This window comes from Anopheles merus, unplaced genomic scaffold, assembly GCF_017562075.2.
Source record: "Anopheles merus strain MAF unplaced genomic scaffold, AmerM5.1 LNR4000009, whole genome shotgun sequence".
Lineage (NCBI taxonomy): Eukaryota > Metazoa > Arthropoda > Insecta > Diptera > Culicidae > Anopheles > Anopheles merus.
Genome location: NW_024427589.1, coordinates 110,001 through 130,000, shown reverse-complemented (window position 1 = coordinate 130,000; position 20,000 = coordinate 110,001). Strand labels below are relative to the sequence as shown.

General features: G+C 40.8%; 1 pseudogene; it reads left to right on the top strand.

The window, feature by feature from the left end:
- LOC121600867 overlaps window positions 1-20,000 on the top strand; it is a 58,592-nt pseudogene that overhangs the window by 30,657 nt on the left and 7,935 nt on the right.

The window sequence follows — 20,000 nt, the reverse complement described above, 5'->3', positions numbered from 1 at the left end:
CAAACCCTCCATCGTGAGCTAGCGTTTCCTTAGTCATTTTTACATTGCAGCAATTGAACTTATTGCGCTTTTTTGGTTTGATTTGTGAAAATGCAACTTCATCGCCGCAATGTTTGTTAACGGCATTTTTAGGCGCCACAACAGCTCGCGAGCATTGACCACACGCGAGAAAGAGATAGCGCTATGGAGGGAAAAAGCACGGACGACGGCTGACAGCGATTGGCCGTCTGACGCACCAACACATTCAAACCTTCGACAGCGCGCTCAGGCGAGGGGTATGAGGCATGAGGCGGAGCCAGGGACGGGCAGCTCGACGAGCTGCTTGACAAATTTGCCGTTGGAGAGAAAAGGAAGGCATGATAAAATTCTCAGAACGCCATAACGCCTTCCGTCGCTTTGCACAGCGGGAATTCACGTAGAATGTGCACTCTGCACTGTTTATCAACTGCTTCGAGGCAGTTGGTAATAATATCGGTTGATATAGCCAATTGTTGCCGTTCGCGATACAAATTACCGACTTTTTTACTGACTATTGCTAAGGCAGCCATGACAGTTGCTTCCACCGTTTTATCGGTTGACAAATTTGACACTTCGCGATACCAATTCGCCATACTTGTTATTAATTTGGTCGATATATTTATCGACAGGTGGTTAACGTCGTTAGCGATAGGTGTCAATTTACCCCGGCCTTTTAACTGTTGATTGAAATCACTATTTTTTTTTAACAAAAAGTCAAAATGTTTGCCTCTGAATCGTGAGAATTAATTATGTTTGTTTGATTACAAATAAAATATAAAGTTTAAGTGATTAACTGGGCGAAATAAACCTTATTTTGTGATGCACGAATCCATTCGTTTTGATCGAAATCAGTCAATTTTTTTCATATGTGTTTAAGAAATCGAAAAATTCTTAGTTAAAAAAATTTTAGAATATGCGGCAGCAATGCTCATTATTTAAGGAAAAATGCTAACTTCCATCAATGTTTTATAAATATTTGGATAGACAACAATTTTTACACAGTGTGCAATAATTGGGCGGTTTATAAGAATGTTTTGTAAATTTAAATTTCGAAATGACACTTACGTTCCTTTCAATCCACTGTCGGGGGAAAGGTAGGATTCATTATCTTCATTCATTAATTCAATTATCATGAATTGTTATTTATTCATATCTTATTCTTTACATTTTTTTACTCTTCAAGATGAATCTATCCTAGGAAAAATTCTGTAAGATTATTGTTTGCAGCTGTGCCGACCCGTGGTCTAAACGTGGCAGTTGCGCTGCCACCGGTCAACGTCCAGGAGAACGACAGTGTGTCACGCACACTGTCGCACACACAAAGCGTGCGAGGCTTTGTGTGTGCCGAGCTTTAAAATATTATAATGTGTGGAACGGCCGATTAAGCAAGAGTTCCCGGTAGGGGCTCGGTCACCGCATTTGTACTTTTAGTGTTTATTGTTCGTGTCATTATGTTCATTTATAATGTTCGTTTATAAGTGTAATGAATAAAAGGCGAAAGTTTAAGACATAACAAACATAAATGTGAGATTTGATTGCATACTGCTCTCTCACCTTGAATGGCAATTTACAGTAATAAGTTAGTTACAGCCTGGATATTCCATAGGATACACCTTGAATTAATTCCCAATTGTGAATATCTCTGAGCTGTAGGTCGCTTGAATATGAACCTTAGAGAAAATTCACTGTACTTTAATATGTGTTTGAAATGAAATAAGTGTTCATTCTTTATAATGTAAATGTAGTTTTATTGTTTGTAATTTTTTACTATAACTCTCTTTCTTTATTTTGTCGTTTATTTTTCTTCATTAGGCAAAACTCAAATTTTCCATGTTGTGAACACGACAACAGGAGCACGTACTGCTGGAGTTACAGCCATGAAATCATTTGTCACAAAAGATCTTAAACTTAGTGGTTTGTCAAACCATAGAAAGGAAGCAATAGGTTTAACTTCCGACAGTTTTGTCGATACAGCAAGCAATGTCAGCTCCACGGCCGTTATTGGTGGACAGGTAAGATTTTTTCATTGCAATTATTTTTATCTTAAATAACTAAAATGTGAAAATTAAAATTTTATTCACAATTTTTTCCATCAATAATTTACTATTTTTATGTAACACGTCACAAGTACATTCTTAGTACTCTAGCATTTATGCAGATTTGTCCTGCAGTTTCAGTGCGAAGTAAATGAGAAAATGGCAATTCAAGGTTTCATATAAATTGTTTTCTTTTTTTGTTACTTAGTAAGGAATCATTTACACATTAAATTGAATAATATGTAAATTAAACTAGCAGAATTGTTCGCTATAAAACTAGGTAAAATTATTTAGCAATTCGGAACAGCCTGAAGATTACTGCGTTTTTCTAAGTACACCGCCTGCATAACTATAACTATTTGGACAGAGGTTTTTCGTGATTTGCGAAAAATCCGGAAGAGGTAGATAAAAATAAGTGAATCTATGAATTGTACAACATGCAATTTCACGTATTCTTTTTTTTCTTAAAATTTTTAAAACCATTTTTACATACACGATCAATTTTTAAAAGCAGACGGCTACGTGCAGTGTTGCAAAATGTTTCTTTCAATGGGTCCTTTCTGTTTTAAGTTGGTAGGCTGAAATTTCAGCCTGTCAGCTGTTAGCAGTTTTCGAGCAGCTATCTAAGTGGGTATACTATACAGGTGGGATTATCCCAGGGTGTATGAATTTAGAAGGCTGATTTTTATAGCTTCTGCTTCTGCTTCTGAATGAGTGTTTTGTTTATTCGTCAAGCCTCGAGAAAGCAAATGTCGAGAATGGCGATCTGAGGAGCGAGTGGAAAGCTGTCCGAGTGACTTTTTTTTTGACGAAATTTATTTGGATCGGCTTCTCCAACAATCTTTGTTTGAACACATCGACACCGACGAGGATTCCGGGAAACCCATCGTGCGATGCAAGCGGGTGGCTTGTGTGGACGGACAAGAGGTGCGATGAAAGCGAGTTGCCATTATTCGCCGGATCACGTGAAGGGGGACAGAGAAGGAGTAAAGATTTAAAGAGAGTTAGAGAGGGAATAACCCGCTTGGCAAAATGTCGCGCGACATGCATGTTTGAAATCGATGCTTGTTAACATTTTATTTCAAGCATCCTGAGTGACCCAGCGTGAGCGCTGAGCGCATCTCCCCTCATTCTCAATGCCGCGTTTTTGGTTAATCCTCACTCCCACCCTTTCTTTCCTTCTCCTCAACGGACACACCATTCCCGCGAGCGTAGCCCGACCAAAAAATTCCAGGAAATTCCGACAGTAAGTGTGCAGGTTTTTTATTCACAAAGCTATTTGAAAATATTTCAATACTTGATGGTGCGTGCTGGGCGAACAAAACGTTAGCTGCTTGCTCCACCGATGGTGCGTGCTGTTGAAAAAAAACATGCTGTTTGATGTGTTTGCCTGAGGAATGAAAGATAAATCGAGCATTAGAATGGTGAACAAAACTACTACTATTTAAAACTTACCGATCACGAAGATATTTTAAGTTAAACGGCGACTCTGTATGCCCGATCCATCTGCTTTGATCTGTTATCAGGAGCTTTGGTAATGAAATAGCTAGGTGTGATGGAAAATAATAGAAGAATAAACAAACATTAAAAGCAATAGATTGATAGAACACAAACATCATTAGGATGATTCTTCTTCTTATGCATGCACTTACCCGTAGATCATGTAACAAACCAAACTCCATTTACGCCTGCGTTGACATCTGTCACGATTTACTTAATCACTTTTCTATTAACATTTCATAATTTTCACTGCATCTTCCGACACTGATCCTTCCCAAATGAAATTTGCATTCGTTCTGGCAATGAGTTTCGAACGATCGCAACACAGCGCGAGAGTGAAGAACACAAAGTAAATGGCACTATGTACAAGTGTTGATCATATGGTCAAAATAGAGTATAATGGAATTTATTTTACTTCAAATGAATTGATTTTATTCTGATTTACATTTCAAATATTGTTATCAGCCTAGTTGTGAACGTTTAAAATTATGATGAAGTGAAAACATCATTACCAGATAAATGAAACGACAATCGACGCATTTTGACCATATCGAATTATGATTGTCTTTACACATAGTGTCATCTCTTGCGCTTCAGGGTCTCACGCTCAGAGCAAAAATTCTCCCATCTTCGCAACGGTGGAAGCGATCGGCTATGGAGGGCTTTTTTTTAACAATCGGGTTAGTTTATTACAGTAAATTTACAATATTTACATATTCCCCAACCCTCTTCCTGCCCCTTCCCCTGTGCCCCGCGAGGGGTCTAGGGGGAGGGGATGTTATAGCTCTTAGGAGCGCATCCTTAATTCTCCGTGGTCTCGCTGGTAATTTGCACTCGCTGCCCTTGTGTGGGGCAATTTCGCACCAATTTTGGTATTCCTTCACGTGCTTCCGTGTGATTTTTGGTTGACTAGCGGGAGGCCACGTCCGCCTCCACTGCCGCCGCCTCCTCTGCCGAGGTCAAACCGCCTTGCCGGTTGTAGGAAGAGCTGGCCAGCTCAGGATAGACAGACTCCCCTCTGTCTATATCACCTCCTTCAACACCTCGTCGCTCATCCTGTTGATGCTGGCGATGTCGCTGCCGAAGTCTTGCCATCCGAGCGCGGATATTCGCCCGGCGCTCCGACGTTCGTGGTGACGATGAAGGCGCAGATGGCCGTTCGCCACGCTGCTCCTCCCTTTGACGCACCGTCTGCGTCCTTCTCACTACATTTCGAAGGTCATTCCGGGTACGCCGGACTGCTTCGGGGTCGAGCCGGTTGGCGGGTTCCTCCAGCATGGCCTGTGCGGCGAGAATGGCGCGTTCCTCGTCCCAGCAGCGTTGGAGTTCTGAGGTGATGCGCTTGGCGGCCTCGCACACGTTGCTCCAATTGGTGGGTGATTGAAGCATGTGCGCCTCCAACGTTTCTGGCAAAACTCCATCCAATAGCTCACTCCTCACCTCAGCAAAGCGAGGGCATTCGAACATTACATGTTCTACTCCCTCAACTACACCAGGGCAACGAGGGCAGGCCGGAGACGAGGTGAATCTCATTTTGTTCAGGTATTCGCGGAAAAATCCGTGTCCTGACAACACCTGAGACAAATGAAACGTCACCTCTCCGTGATTCCGCAACTGCCAGGCTCCCACGTCCGGAATTACGCGGTGTGCCCACCTGACGTATCTGCTGGCGTTGTCTGCTGCGGCGTCTGCATCCCAAGTCGTCTGCCACTCTTCAATAGTCCGCTGTCGCTCCTCTTTCCGGAGCTCGCTGCTACTTACACCGGTCCCGCGTCTGCTGTGAACTCGGGTGTCCTCCGCTACGACTCTGCAGATTGGCACCAGTCCCGCGAGCAGCACGGCGGTCTCATACCTTACCGTCCGGAACGTTCGAGCCACGCGGATCGCTGCCTTTCGTTGCACGCGCTTTAGCAGACTGCGGCACTCTCTGTTAGTCAAGGCTCCGTGCCAGACGGGTGCAGCGTATCGAATTGTCGAGTCGGCGACCGCTGCAAGCAAGCGGCATCGTGACGTCTTTGGTCCTCGGTGGTTCGGCATCTATCGTGTGACCGCCTGTACAATCTGCGTTGCCTTCTGAATAACCGCCTTCACATGAGGAACCCACGACAGGTTGTAGTGTAAGCGTACCCCGAGGTATTTGAGGGTACGCGAGAACGGCACCTCTGTACCTCCTACGGTGATGGTGATGTCCTCCGGAGGCTGCTGCAGGCTAGAGATCACCGTCATCTCCGTTTTCGCATGTGCGAGCTCCAAGTGATGCTCGCGCAACCACCGGTCTACCGCTGACACAGCTTCCTCAGCTACTTCTGCTGCTGCTGCCGGCGTTGTACCTGGAGCCAGCAAAACGAGGTCATCGGCATAGCCGATAAGTTCCGCCCCAGGTGGTAGCTCAACGCTAAGGACTCCGTCGTACATCACGTTCCACAGGGTCGGGCCCAAGATCGGCTATGGAGGGCTGGAGGAGTGCGAGTGTGTGTCTCATGCACACAGTGAAATTTTGGTCAACACCTCGATGGTGGGAGCGTTTTTCCATGGGATGGGGTAGTGGAGTGCGAGTGTGTCGCATGATTCCTTTAAAACTAAGGCCAGGGGTAGCGAGAGGCATCAAAATGAGTTACTCTTTGCCAAGCGGGAATGCAATAATTTTTGTGGCTGCTGGAGTGGGTCCGTCGGATGAAATATGCGAAGGAGTTAAGTCGCAAGCCAATAAACTTGTGCGTACAGTAAAATTACCGTGTCCACGTGTGCATTTAGACATCACAGCTGGAATGATTAAGTATGTTGATATTGTTGATTGGAATGGTTCGAATGCAATACAATGTTTGAGCTAAGATTGTTTTGATAAAAGTTTGTGAACAATTCTAATGTTGAATATTATCATTTTTCCATACATGGCCACTTGGAGGGAAAGTCCAGCATGTGAGGCGGCAAGAAATAGCTTCAACTAGCGTATACCATTATTAATCATTCATCAGTGTGTGTTTACTTAAGTGAATAAAAAATAACAAGTTTACTGTCTGAATTTCTAGGAATATTTTTTTGAGCACCGACTGTGCTCGAAGATGGAAGAAGGAAAGAAAAGGAGAAAGGGGGAAAAGAACACGCAAAAACATTCACCCCATGTTTCTTCACCCCAGCATGTTTCTAATTGATTCATGTACCTATTTAGGGTAAATGTACCAATAGTGGTGCAATTTGTAGTGGTACCTATGTGTTTTAATGGATTTAAAGTGTCAGGAAGGACAATTTCTGAATATTTTAACACATAGCAATTGAAATATGTTTTATCTTCGCAATCACAATCATTTTCACCAGGAAACACATCAAATTTACGAAAAAATACATATTTTTGTGGTTGCTTCGTTGTACCTATAATGGTAGTATGGTTCCTATAGTCGTCGTATTGTGTTCCTATAGTGGTGGTAAACAAAGATGCCTTAAAAACAGTGTATAATATCAATTAAATTTAGTTTCGATGCTGTTTTCGTATGAATAGCAAGGATTACTGCCATAATATTGGTTTCTTGCGTAATTTGATCGTAAAAAATGTATAAATTTGATCGATGAAACTCTTGACTAAAGTACTGCATCACACCTGTCCTCAACCCATACCCAGAAGAGTTTGCTTGATTTGATTCGATTTTTCACTCAGTAGAATAAGCAAATTTTGGCCTTTGTTAGGTAAACTACTTACAGAAAACTCATTTTTGTTGCTTATTTTAGTGAAAACAGTACGAAATGTCAAAAATATTCTCGAAAAAATCTAAAACGACCTGTTTTATTGATTTTATAACTATAACCACTATATGAACATGCCTGTTTTGTGTACCTATAATGGCACTATGGTAAAAAACACTTAAAAATACGTAAATATGGTCAAAAGCCAATGAATTTGAATAAAATAATATCATTTGATAACAATTATGTTAAAAAACTAATAATTGCGTTGTTATGTGGTCATTTAGAACGTTAACAAAAATATGAGTATCGTTATGAAATCCTAAGGATTTTGGAAAAATGTTGACACATTTAACAAAATAATGTAGTTTTCGGTCACTAAGTAACGGAATGATCCCATTTAACTTTTAAACCCTTTGTAAAAGGGTAAAGAACATTTCACACTAACATAAATAACTTAATTACTTTTAATTTGCCATATGAACCACATTTTAGTGCAGTACCACCACTATTGGTACTAGCACCACTATAGGTACATCTACCCTAGTACTCCTTAACAAAATATCGATGATATTCAGAAGTTGGAGCTTTTTGTTGTTCTTGTGTATATTTTTGGTACGGCCACGAGAAAAGTTCATTTTTGCAATTGACAAGCAATTTTGACGAAGTTGAAATTTGTTTCAACATTATGTCACCTCCGTGGTCACACGCTATATCAGGGTTATGTTCAAAGTAAGTTGATATATCAGGTGGGCTTATGGTGTTCTTCCTCACTAATACATACATACAAAATTTGACAGTTCGTTCCATAAAAAAATCTAGTGAGCCATGAATAGTGGAAGATTTTTTTTCATAAATAAATCAATGCCAATGGTTGCAAACTTACACCTGTTCTCACATTCCTCTGAATCTTTATCCGGTTGCTATGGATCGCAATCCATTAGCATAGATCGCTATCAACTACGTCTGAATCGTTTGCAACTACGTTTGGATCGTTTTCAGCTACGTTTGGATAGCTCTCAGCTACCTTTGGATTTTGTGGTAGCTCGCGCAAATTTCATTGCGGCGCATAGTTTTTTTTGGTGACCGCTCGGCGTACCTCACGATTCTCCTCATAACAGAGGATTAGAAAAGCAACAATTCCAAAATCCAAAGGTAGCTGACAGCGATCCAAACGTTGCTGAAAACGATCCAAACGTAGCTGCAAACGATTCAGACGTAGTTGATTGCGATCCATTCTCATGGATAGCGATCCATAGCAACCGGATAAAGATTCAGAGGAAAGTGAGAACAGGTGTATATTGGTTTTAAGTGCGGTAGTGATTTTGTTTTGTTTTGTTTTTCAATGTACCAGCATCTTCAACCCTGAAATCTACAGAATTGTAGATAACACGTTGACGGCCGCATGATCCGCTCTCGTTTCTTCAACAGGTTCAAAAACTGCGCGTGTCGCTGGCTCGTATTGTTGGTTCTTCCCATTGTTGTTGTCTTTGTATTCTCTGTGTTCTCCTGTGCTATTTATTTCTAAGTAAATAGGGCAGGTTAAGACTGTACTATCACTTTTACTATTGCAATATAAAATACCATTGAAAAATGAACAGTACTCAATTAAAAATAACCGGCGTGAAATGAAAAACTACATCATCTACCTGTGGGCCACAGTGAGGAAAATGTGTTCTCGTTTACAATTATTATCCTGTCCTCAACAAAAAAGAAAATTGTACCAATAGAAAACTAAATTGTCAGCCCCATCAGTTTCTTGCAGCTCTTTACGATCTAATAAATTTTGCATTACCGATCACAATTGTAAATAATTATTCGGTATATTGTGTGTTCTGCAATTACTTTGGAAATGAAATTATTTGTATCAAAATTTAAAAAAGCATTATGTTTCGTTATAAGATTTACAATTTTTGTACAATTACACACAATTACATAAACATAAACATAAACAATTCTATATAACTAAAACTAGACCTACATCTATGTACACATAGCGTGAACCTATAAATACAATTGCAATCGAAAGAAGAGATAATGTGATGAACAATGATAAAAACCAAATTTGCTCATTCTATTACTAGTAGCTAGCAGCGTTCAATTTACATTATTTTGCATATTTTTCCTTGCCTGATAAGATCTTACAGTGCAATTTCTTTTACTATAGGAGCGTTTTCCGTTGAGAATTTTCATGTTTTAAAATTTCACTTCTACTATTACACGCTGTTTATAAATTGCTTTCAAAATTTCAACCGGCAGATTGTGAATTTGTTTTTGCAAAATATCCACACCTCTTTTAACAATCCCGGGTGTTTTTTTAAATTTCCATCCGGATTTATTTTCGAAAAACTTTTTCAATTTTATGGCCTTCTTTCAAAAAACAAACTGACGGTGCAAATAATCCTCCAACGGATAGGTGTTCAACGAACGATGGAGGGTGACCGTAAATATGATCACCTGGTAAATTTAATGTTTCTTGTCCTAATTTAAGTTCTGGGTATTTTTGGGGAAATTGTTTGGCCATATAGCCTATTATGTACTCCATGCCGTCATTAACCTGAGCAGGCAAATCCAAAAAAATACTAGTAACTGTACTAATAGAAATGCTGCCAGAAGCTTGCTCTACATAGGAGTATAAGACTGGTTCATCAGAATAATCTGGAATCATATCGATTTCGGCTAATATGGAGACTGAAATTAATTCTTCATTTTGCTCTTCATGAATTTCCATTGTTCTTGGTTCTTCTGATGTTGCATATTCGTCATTTTTTACATCATCATTCCCTTTCATATTAGTTTGATTACGCAAAATTGTTGGAGACTTGTCAAGCATTATCATTCGTACTCTATACATACAACTCATAGGCGTAGGGTGGTCATAAACCCCTCCTACTTGACGAATTTGAAAAAAGAAATTTTCCAAGACGTCTTGATTAAGCTGTTGAAAAAAGAACAATTAAAATTAAAATACAATCAATAATACCACAATTTGCTATATATCTACCTTATGTGTCGATATAAACTTGATGCCGTGCTTCTCCTTCATATTTTCAAAAAGCATAGGAAGTGATTTGATATGAGTTAGAATAGATTTTTGGAATACTTGTAACCTAGATTAACTTATTACTTTCATATTCGACACAATCTCGAACATATCATTTAAAGTTTTTTTTTTGGTAATCATTTCCATTATAGGATTTCTTATAGTCCACTGAGGCATATGGTGTGTGTATACGAATTTGCAACATCGATCCATAAATTAACTATTTCTAAGAAATTAGCTAAATCTGAGGCAATTTCGTTATCTGGGTAGTATCTCCTTATACATATCGCCGTAATGCGAGTTAATAATTCTGCTGCTCTTCTACGTTTTGTCGTTCTTGAGACGTCATATTTAAATGGCTTTCACTCAACTTGAATAGCGGTGTTATTCCTGATTCACCTCTAGTTTTTATCATATCTTTGATTAAATCTGAATTAAATTTGTTTGCCGTTGTACAAGAAGCCGTAATCGATGAACCAGTTTCTCAGCAATTTTAACAGATTTGGTGCATCCGGGAATATATAAATATTTTTTTAGTAATAGCATGAGCAAAATATGATTTTTTAAAATCATGAGCCCCTAACTCTTCCCAGCATCCTACGTTAGCGGGACAATTATCGCTTACAATTGCAGTTACATTTATATTGCACATGTTTAGTCGTTCTATTAGTGAGAACAATATGGCTTTGCTCATTTTTGTATCGAAACCAATGAATACAGGCTGCTTCCATTTTGAAAACAACCCACGTGCCATTACCACTTGCAAATATTTAAAAGGCCCTACTATTTCGTCTGCAGCGGTGTCATATTCAACTACTCTTTTAACCTTCATTTTGTCAAAGCTAAGGACGCATTCTCTGTCTTTGGCGTCTTTAGTTTTTAAAACGTTTCCTAGTAAAACTATTACATCCTCTAACATGCCTTGCTTCACATCTATTTGTTTGACATATCGTTTTATCGTATCGCATGAAATATTTTTTATCTATACCCATATAGTTATAAGCCCTTTTACTAAAGTAGTAAAAGTTCGCCTAAGTAGTTAGTTTTCGCCTAAGATCAATTTCGCCTACTTGATTTGGAGATAATGCAGGTTTTACCATTGATTTGATCATTGATACTAAATTACATCGAGAGATTGAATGCCGTTTTAAAGCATTCAACTCATTTTTAAGGGATTGTGTTTCTTGTTTTAGCGATTCATGTGCCTGACTTAATGTTTCAAAATTGGTTTTTAAAATTTGGTTTGCTTCTAATAAGTTCCTGTTTTTTTTTAAATCTCCTGAAGTTTTTTTTCCAGACATTGTATGTGCAAAACAGGTTCCAATTTAGAAACGATTTTGACATCTTGGGTACAGGCATTTGGATCAATCTGCACTGTTAGATTTTCCGAAACAGTGGTGTAAAGCTCATTCCATCTTTGCGTTCGTGCTATCTCTTTTTTACATTCACTTCCTCAGTGATAAATAAATTACCAGTAATAATTGATGGAACAGCTGTGATTCATCATAAAAGTTGTATGCAATATAGATTATATAATTATTATAAATATGTTTGAGACTATATCTCTTACCGTTAGGAAGCAATTTTCTCGGTTCATTTCGATTTTTCTCCAAAGGAGATTTAAATAATTGATAATCTTCCTCATTGAAATGCTTAGAGCAAATCACTTGGTTTGATTTCGGTATCCAATTCTCTTCTTTTTTACAAAAAATAATCCATTTTCGTTGTAATAGGTTTGTGAAATATAACATCTAGATTATTTTTTGTTACGTTACGGTTGATTTTACAAAACGATGCAGCGCACACATTTGCCATCTTTAAAACGAAAATACCTCAATATATGATTAATTGAAATCTATCTTATCTTGATATTTAAAAATAATTTATTAAATTTAAGGTGTACCTTTGTTATCTAATACAAGCTGTTGCTGGAGCGTTGTTTTTCGATATTGATTTTTATTTCGTGGTAAAATATGTTTAATTGGAAATAGTAAAGTATCTTGTTGACTGATTTCGTAACCTTTCTCTTTGCGACTGAAGGCGAACGGCTCATAGCTGATAAAATCGTGCCAAGTGCCTACTAGATGTTATTTTAGAACCATTGCTACACCCCAGGCCAATTGCATTTACCACAAGTGCATCAACCGCTAAGTGAAATAAATGACTATATGACGTGGCTTTAGCGGCTTTGATGTTCCCGGAAAAGGATATATAACCTCTCTCAGCACTTGATATTGTAGTTTCGTGCGTTAGCGAGGTCAATACAAGTAAACCAAATAAAATAAAAGCGTTTAAAACAATCCCTTTTCCCACAAAACAAGAGGGATTCCTAGAGGGACTTCAACACACGATCTACATGATTAAGACCACTTAAATGCTTCGCATTAATCCGTCCTCCTTTTCAGACAATGAAGTCTTCACATCGTGCTGACATTGTCTGTTACTCTGGTTCAGTAGATGCCTACCTAATTCCTTCATCTGGGTTTATCATATTACCATACGGATGGTTGTCTCCAATTGCTGTTTTATTTAGTACTTCACACGAGTGAAAATTAAAAAGGTAGATCCGACCTTACACCGGCTGAGCTAGCTGAAAAGGACCAAATATATTTCAGGTAGAAGTTAGCGCTTCAGCAGGGCTGTATGATCAGCATACAAACATGATTTAGATCCGCAGGTTTAACGACTCCATAGTCTACGGACGAATCATAAAACGTATGTTTCCCATACTTAAATCTTCTATAAATGAAATGATACTTCCGATTCCATACGATTTGCTGAAATGTTTGCACCCGAGCATCGGAAACGATTTTGAAATTGTGATCCATTACTTCTACTTATCTCACACGATTGTTTTTCCAAAAAAAACTATGTAATCTTCATGAAACAATTGGTAGATTCGTTTGCTTGCCTCTATGTGGCAATCTAATGCGTTTATCATGTAGATTAATATCGTTTGTTAACTGAACAAAGTAGGCTGTTTGTTATGGATCTAACTGTCAAGCCAGATTTTCTTCCTATTTTTGTTTTTAGACGCCAAATTGCACTGGATAAGCCCACCTGATATATACCCGCACAACAAAATCGAGCAGTTTTTTAGCTCGCTTTCTAGCTCGCTTTCCGCCGAAACCGATCGAGAAAAAGAGCAGAAACATCCGAAGAACCGATCGAAGCTCTTGATCGATTGAAGCGTTTACGGTCGTTCGAGAGAGCACGCTGTATGTGTTTGTCTCTTTCTGACAAAAAAAGCTGCGGTACGCGACCATGTTGGTTCAAAAATGATTATGGTCGCAAAATAGTTCACACCCACGTTCTCTTTCTCCCCTCCTTCCCCTCTTCACTATCCTTTTACCTTTTATTGGTTCTTGCTCTCTAGCTACATTGAGCGAGACACTGAGTTTTCGATCGCTTTGCGCAGCGGGAAGCTCTTGATCGATTGAAGCGTTTACGATCGTTCGAGACCCGCACAACAAAATCGAGCAGTTTTTGAGCTCGCTTTCTAGCTCGCTTTCCGCCGAAACCGATCGAGAAAACGAGCAGAAACGTCCGAAGAATCGATCGAAGCTCTTGATCTATCGAAGCGTTTACGGTCGTTTGAGAGAGCGTGCAGTATGTGTTTATCTCTTTCTGACAAAAAAGCTCCGGTACATGACCGTGATGGCGCAAAAATGATAGTGGCCGAAAAATAGTTCACACCCACGTTCTCTTTCTCCCTCCTTCCCCTCTTATCCATCTTTTCACCTTGCTTTATCAATATTGGTTCTTGCTCTCTAGCTACATTGAGCGAGAGGTTGAGAATTTTTCGATCGCTTTGCGCAGCGGGGAGAGCGCGCTGTATCCCGCACAACAAAATCGAGCAGTTTTTGAGCTCGCTTTCTAGCTCGCTTTCCGCCGAAACCGATCGAGAAAGCGAGCAGAAATGTCCGAAGAACCGATCGAAGCTCTTGATCGGTTGAAGCGTTTACGGCATTTCGAGAGAGCGCGCTGTATGTTTATGTCTCTTTTTGACAAAAAAGCTCCGGTACGCGACCGTGTTGGCGCAAAAATGATAATGGCCGAAAAATAGTTCACACCCACGTTCTCTTTCTTCTCTCTTTTCCCTTTCACCTCGCTTTATCCTTATTGCTTTTTGCTCTCTAGCTACATTGAGCGAGTGGCTGACAAGTTTTCGATCGCTTTGCGCAGCGGGCGTGTTTGTCTCTTTCTGACAAAAAAAGCTGCGGTACGCGACCATGTTGGTTCAAAAATGATTATGGTCGCAAAATAGTTCACACCCACGTTTTCTTTCTCCCCTCCTTCCCCTCTTCACCATCCTTTTACCTTTTATTGGTTCTTGCTCTCTAGCTACATTGAGCGAGACACTGAGTTTTCGATCGCTTTGCGCAGCGGGATGTGTTTGCTTCTTTCTGACAGAAAAACTCCGGTACGCGACCGTGTTGGCGCAAAAATGATGATTGCCGAAAAATAGTTCACACCCACGTTCTCTTTCTCCCCTCCTTCCCCTTTTCTTCATCCTTTCACCACGTTTTATCGTTATTGGGTTTTGCTCTCTATCTACATTGAGTGAGTGGCTGACAAGTTTTCGATCGCTTTGCGCTGCGGGCTCAGCGTCTCGCTCAATGTAGCTAGAGAGCAAGAACCAATAAAAGGTAAAAGGATGGTGAAGAGGGGAAGGAGGGGAGAAAGAAAACGTGGGTGTGAACTATTTTGCGACCATAATCATCCCGCTGCGCAAAGCGATTGAAAACTCAGCGTTTCGCTCAATGTAGCTAGAGAGCAAAAACCAATAACGATAAAGCGAGGTGAAAGGGAAAAGAGAGAAGAAAGAGAACGTGGGTGAGAACTATTTTTCAACCATTATCATTTTTGCGCCAACACGGTCGCGTACCGGAGCTTTTTTGTCAAAAAGAGACAAACACATACTGCGCGCTCTCTCGAACGACCGTAAACGCTTCGATAGATCAAGAGCTTCGATCGATTCTTCGGACGTTTCTGCTCGTTTTCTCGATCGGTTTCGGCGGAAAGCGAGCTAGAAAGCGAGCTCAAAAACTGCTCGATTTTGTTGTGCGGGAGTCCAGCGCGTGAGACGAGCCAAAATCTGCGCTGGCCAACGCAGATTTTGGTACATTTTCTGCGCTGGAAACTGCTCGAATTTGCGCAGCGGGTCGGTTTCGGCGGAAAGCGAGCTAGAAAGCGAGCTCAAAAACTGCTCGATTTTGTTGTGCGGGTGCTCTCTAGCTACATTGAGCGAGACACTGAGTTTTCGATCGCTTTGCGCAGCGGGTTATGTTGCGCGTTTCGGTTGTTTTTGATAAATGTGTCACAAATGTTTTTTTTCTATGAACGGTATGGTCTAGGTTTGTTGCTATGGTGTGGATTGATTTGCTGATGTGTTATGATGAACATATTGCAATAGTGTGATTTGACTTTCCGAGGTGTGTAACAATGAGTCTTTAGTTGATAGTGTGGTTTATAATAAGTTCTGTTTAGCAGATATCCTACATCAATATTCTTAAATGCTCTTGGCTTCAGTGAGTGATACACTGCAAGTGGTTTAAGCTTGCAGTTTCCAGATAAATTACCTCCTAACATTATGGTAATCCGTTCCTTAGCTATTTTGAAGCCTGGCATTGATTCAACTTCCTTGGAAATGAAGCTACGTGATGGCATTTTTTCCAAAACAACGCCGTCTCATCGACGTTAAATATCTGCTCAGCAAGATACCCTTACGTGTTTACAATATCGGCCAACTGCTTTGGAAATGATATCGCTGCAATTTCATCTGCACTGGATGCTTCACCGGTGATCTTAATATTATGCAGATTTGAACGTTTTTTGAAACGATTAAACCAACCAGCGCTAGCTTTAAAATCTTCTAGATCCTCTATTTCTGACTTAGATCGTTAATCTTCGTACAATGATTTGGCTTTCTCTTGGATGTTTCTAGTGCTTAATGGAATTCTTTTATCCGTGATATCGTCTATCCAAATGATTAGTAGTCTTTCCATTTCGGTTAATGTACCTAGCCTTTTTTGGGTTACAATCGTTCCTTGTAACGATATATTACCTTTAGTACAATTATTGATACGATCTTTGTTTTTTTACGATTGTTTTAATAGTCGATGCTGGCCGTTTATTTTGTCTGGCAATCGAAGCAAAATTTTTCCCACTTTCATACATACGTATTATCTCCAGCTTGTCCACAAAACTGATGGTACTTCTTTGCTTTGTTTTTTTAATCCTTTTGGTGATCTATAAATAATATAAACACTATGCAAAATACGGCAGTGTAAGTACGTTTCAACAAAAAGTCTCCAGCGAAAAAAAAAACTCACTGCTTGAGTTTAAGTTCAGATTATCACTATCCAATAACAAACATATGTGAATAACAACTGCAAGCCACGAGAGTTGAAGTGCCCTAATTCAAATGCTAGGCCAGTGCGCATTCATACAAGAAAATGTAGAAGCAATCACACCAATGCACGGGAACATGTGTTAGAGTTGAAAAAATCATCGATCTCGAACACAGGCTAAATTGCATTGTCTGCGCCACACCGCAGACCGTATTGACTACACGCCAGCGCCGACAGTATTGTTCGCACGCCAGCACAGACAATAGTGATGGGTAAACTCGATAAATCGCAACATCGAAGTGGCTTTGGAGGGTATGTGAATACTCAGTGCTGCAAACCGTGTGCTAAACCATTTGGAGCCGCCGGGTTCATTTGGCTGCGGGTGGAATCGTGGTGGAATTACCGATAACAGAAACCTTTCGACGCTGTGGGTATGAAATCGAGAGCCCATCACTAGTAGCCAGAATTGTTTTCTACCTGATTCAACAATACATACATGTTGTATCACACACGGTTTTCGCGCAAAACGACGATGATGAACACGAGACACACGAAACCGACAATCAAGAGAAAAGACCCAACAAAAAAGAACAGAGGGACAAAGAATATAAAAGAAAGTATACTTTAGTATAAATGTAAAGTTGTGTTTTTGCTAGGAATAAAAAGGATGGCAAATCCAATACAGAAATCTAAAATTTTTCGTTACGGATAATATAATCTAGAAATCGTTTTCAATTATATATTATTTAATCTTCTCGACATCATTTCGATAATCCCTTAAACTTACTTACTTACTTATTCGGCCCTACAACCGCTTTGCGGTCTTGGCCTGGCTCAGGAGTGTCCGAAACCGCTCACGGTCTCGCGCCTTCGTCTGCCAGTCCGTTATCCCGTGTGGTCCAGTCCAGCCAGTCCGTTATCCCGTCGGCTCGCACTTTGCTTACCAGAACCGTGCGCGGTAAGTCGATACACGGAATGTGGAGGAAGAGTGCAGAACGAGGCGGGGTATCGAGGCGAGAATGTACCGTAGTTGGTTTTATGGGGATGTTCTAGCTAACTTTAACTACTTTCGGGTGCACGTAATGAGTTGGCTTGTTGCCCGCTTGGTGGTCACTCGTAGAATACTTTTTATTTCTAATATAAAATATAATTCTAATCCTATATCTAATGGTAGTAGTGCAATCGTTTGCTATTATTAGTGTTAGTGAGTGGATGAGTGCTACACGTTACGTGCGATGCGTTATGTATGCGTAACGCGTCTTAAGAAGCGGTTACACTTTGTGTCACCACACTATTTCCCCCTTAGATTTTAATAGCGGTTCGGAATCACAACACGGCGTCCTGAGCGTGTTTTGTACGGAGGGTTTACAATTGGTGGTGAATTGGAATGCTGATCATTTTTCGCGGGTGAATCTTCATCTTCTGCCTGGGTAAATGCTGCTTTAAGGCGGTGGATGGAAACTGGGACGTTCTTTCCGTTTACCTCGACGATAAAAATCTTTTTCTTCCGTCGGACCACCCGGTATGGTCCATCATACGGCTGCGTTAGCGGCGGTTTGATTGCACCCACTCGGATGAAAACGTGTGTGCATGTTGCTATCTCCTTTTGGATGAATGGAGCTTCTCGTGTGTTGTGGTTGCTGGTTGGTTTTGGTGCTATTTTCAACATTTGCTGCTTCAGCTGTGTTACAAACTCAGATGTTGCTCTCTTATCTTCGCTTGGCACGAAAAATTCACCAGGTAGTCGAAGTGGTACGCCGTAAATAAGCTCAGCAACCGTTGCATTTAAATCTGCTTTCAGAGAAGATCGCATGCCTAAGAGGACGATAGGTAGGACTTCAGTCCACCTCGAGTTTTGGTGGCACATTATAGCTGCCTTGAGCTGTCGATGTGTTGTTCCAGCGAATTTATCGTAGCTCCATCTCCTCGATGTTGAATAGAGGAAATCTGCTCGCGGGGTGCCTCCAGAATCTTGTCAGCAATTTTCGCTTGGTCGTCCAGTGTTGCGGTTGGCATGGCAGCGATGATGGCACGAGTTGTGTTGGGCAGGGCTCGCAACCATAAGTTGGTCAGGATGTTGTCGGTACAACCTGCTCCTCCTAAGCGGCACATCTCGGACAGCAAGACGCTGGGTTTCTGGTCTCCAAGGGACATGCCGGACAGCAAACTGCTCAGTCGCTGTGTTTCCGATGGTTGGAAATGAGCGATAATAGCTTCCTTTAGTGTTTCGTACTTGTTGCTGTTATTTTCGTTTTGGCACTGCTTGATAACTGAATGCACGTATTTTGCTCGTGAACCAAGAGCAACGATCACTGTGTTGAACTTAAACTTGTCCAGTTTAATGCCGTTGACGTGAAAAGAGGCTTCAAGGCATATGAACCAGGTTTCAATATCCTCTTGGTCGAAGTCTGGGGAATTTATTTTGGCAATCACTGTAGCTTCACTTGCCTCACTTTTCACAATCAGCGCACCATTTTGTTCAACTTCGTTGTTGGTCGTCATTTTGTTTCGCACGCGGTCGACACTTGATGGTCAATGTTCGATTATTGAACCTAAAAACGCGGCGAGCGAAATGCTAATAAAAAGCGGTCACTGTGAAATGATCACTCGCGATTGCTACGTTACGTTTCGGACAAACGTAATTTGATATTTGTTCAATCGGGGTCACCAGTTATGGGGATGTTTTAGTTTACTTTAACTACTTTCGGGTGCACGTAATGAGTTGGCTTGTTGCTCGCTTGGTGGTCACTCGTAGAATACTTTTTATTTCTAATATAAAAAATAATTCTAATCCTATATCTAATGGTAGTAGTGCAATCGTTTGCTATTATTAGTGTTAGTGAGTGGGTGAGTGCTAAACGTTACGCGCGATGCGTTATCCCGCTGTGCAAAGCGACGGAAGGCGTTATGCCGTTCTGAGAATTTTATCATGCCTTCCTTTTCTCTCCAACGGCAAATTTGTCGAGCAGCTCGTCGAGCTGCCCGTCCCTGGCTCCACCTCATTCCCCTCGCCTGAGCGCGCTGCCGAAGGTTTGGATGTGTTGGTGCGTCAGACGGCCAATCGCTGTCAGCCATCGTCCGTGCTCATTCCCTCCCTAGCGCTATCTCATTCTCGCGTGTGGTCAATGCTCGCGAGCTGTTGTGGCGCCTAAAAATGCCGTTAACAAACATTGCGGCGATGAAGTTGCATTTTCACAAATCAAAACAAAAAAGCGCAATGAGTTTAATCGATGCAATGTAAAAATACGGCTACGGAATCACTAGCGCACGATGGAGGGTTTGCTGTGCAACGCGCAGAACCCTAATTCGCTCTAACACGTTCAGCCCGGCGCTGATTTTCATCAACATACCGTTCCGCCGGCATCTAGAACG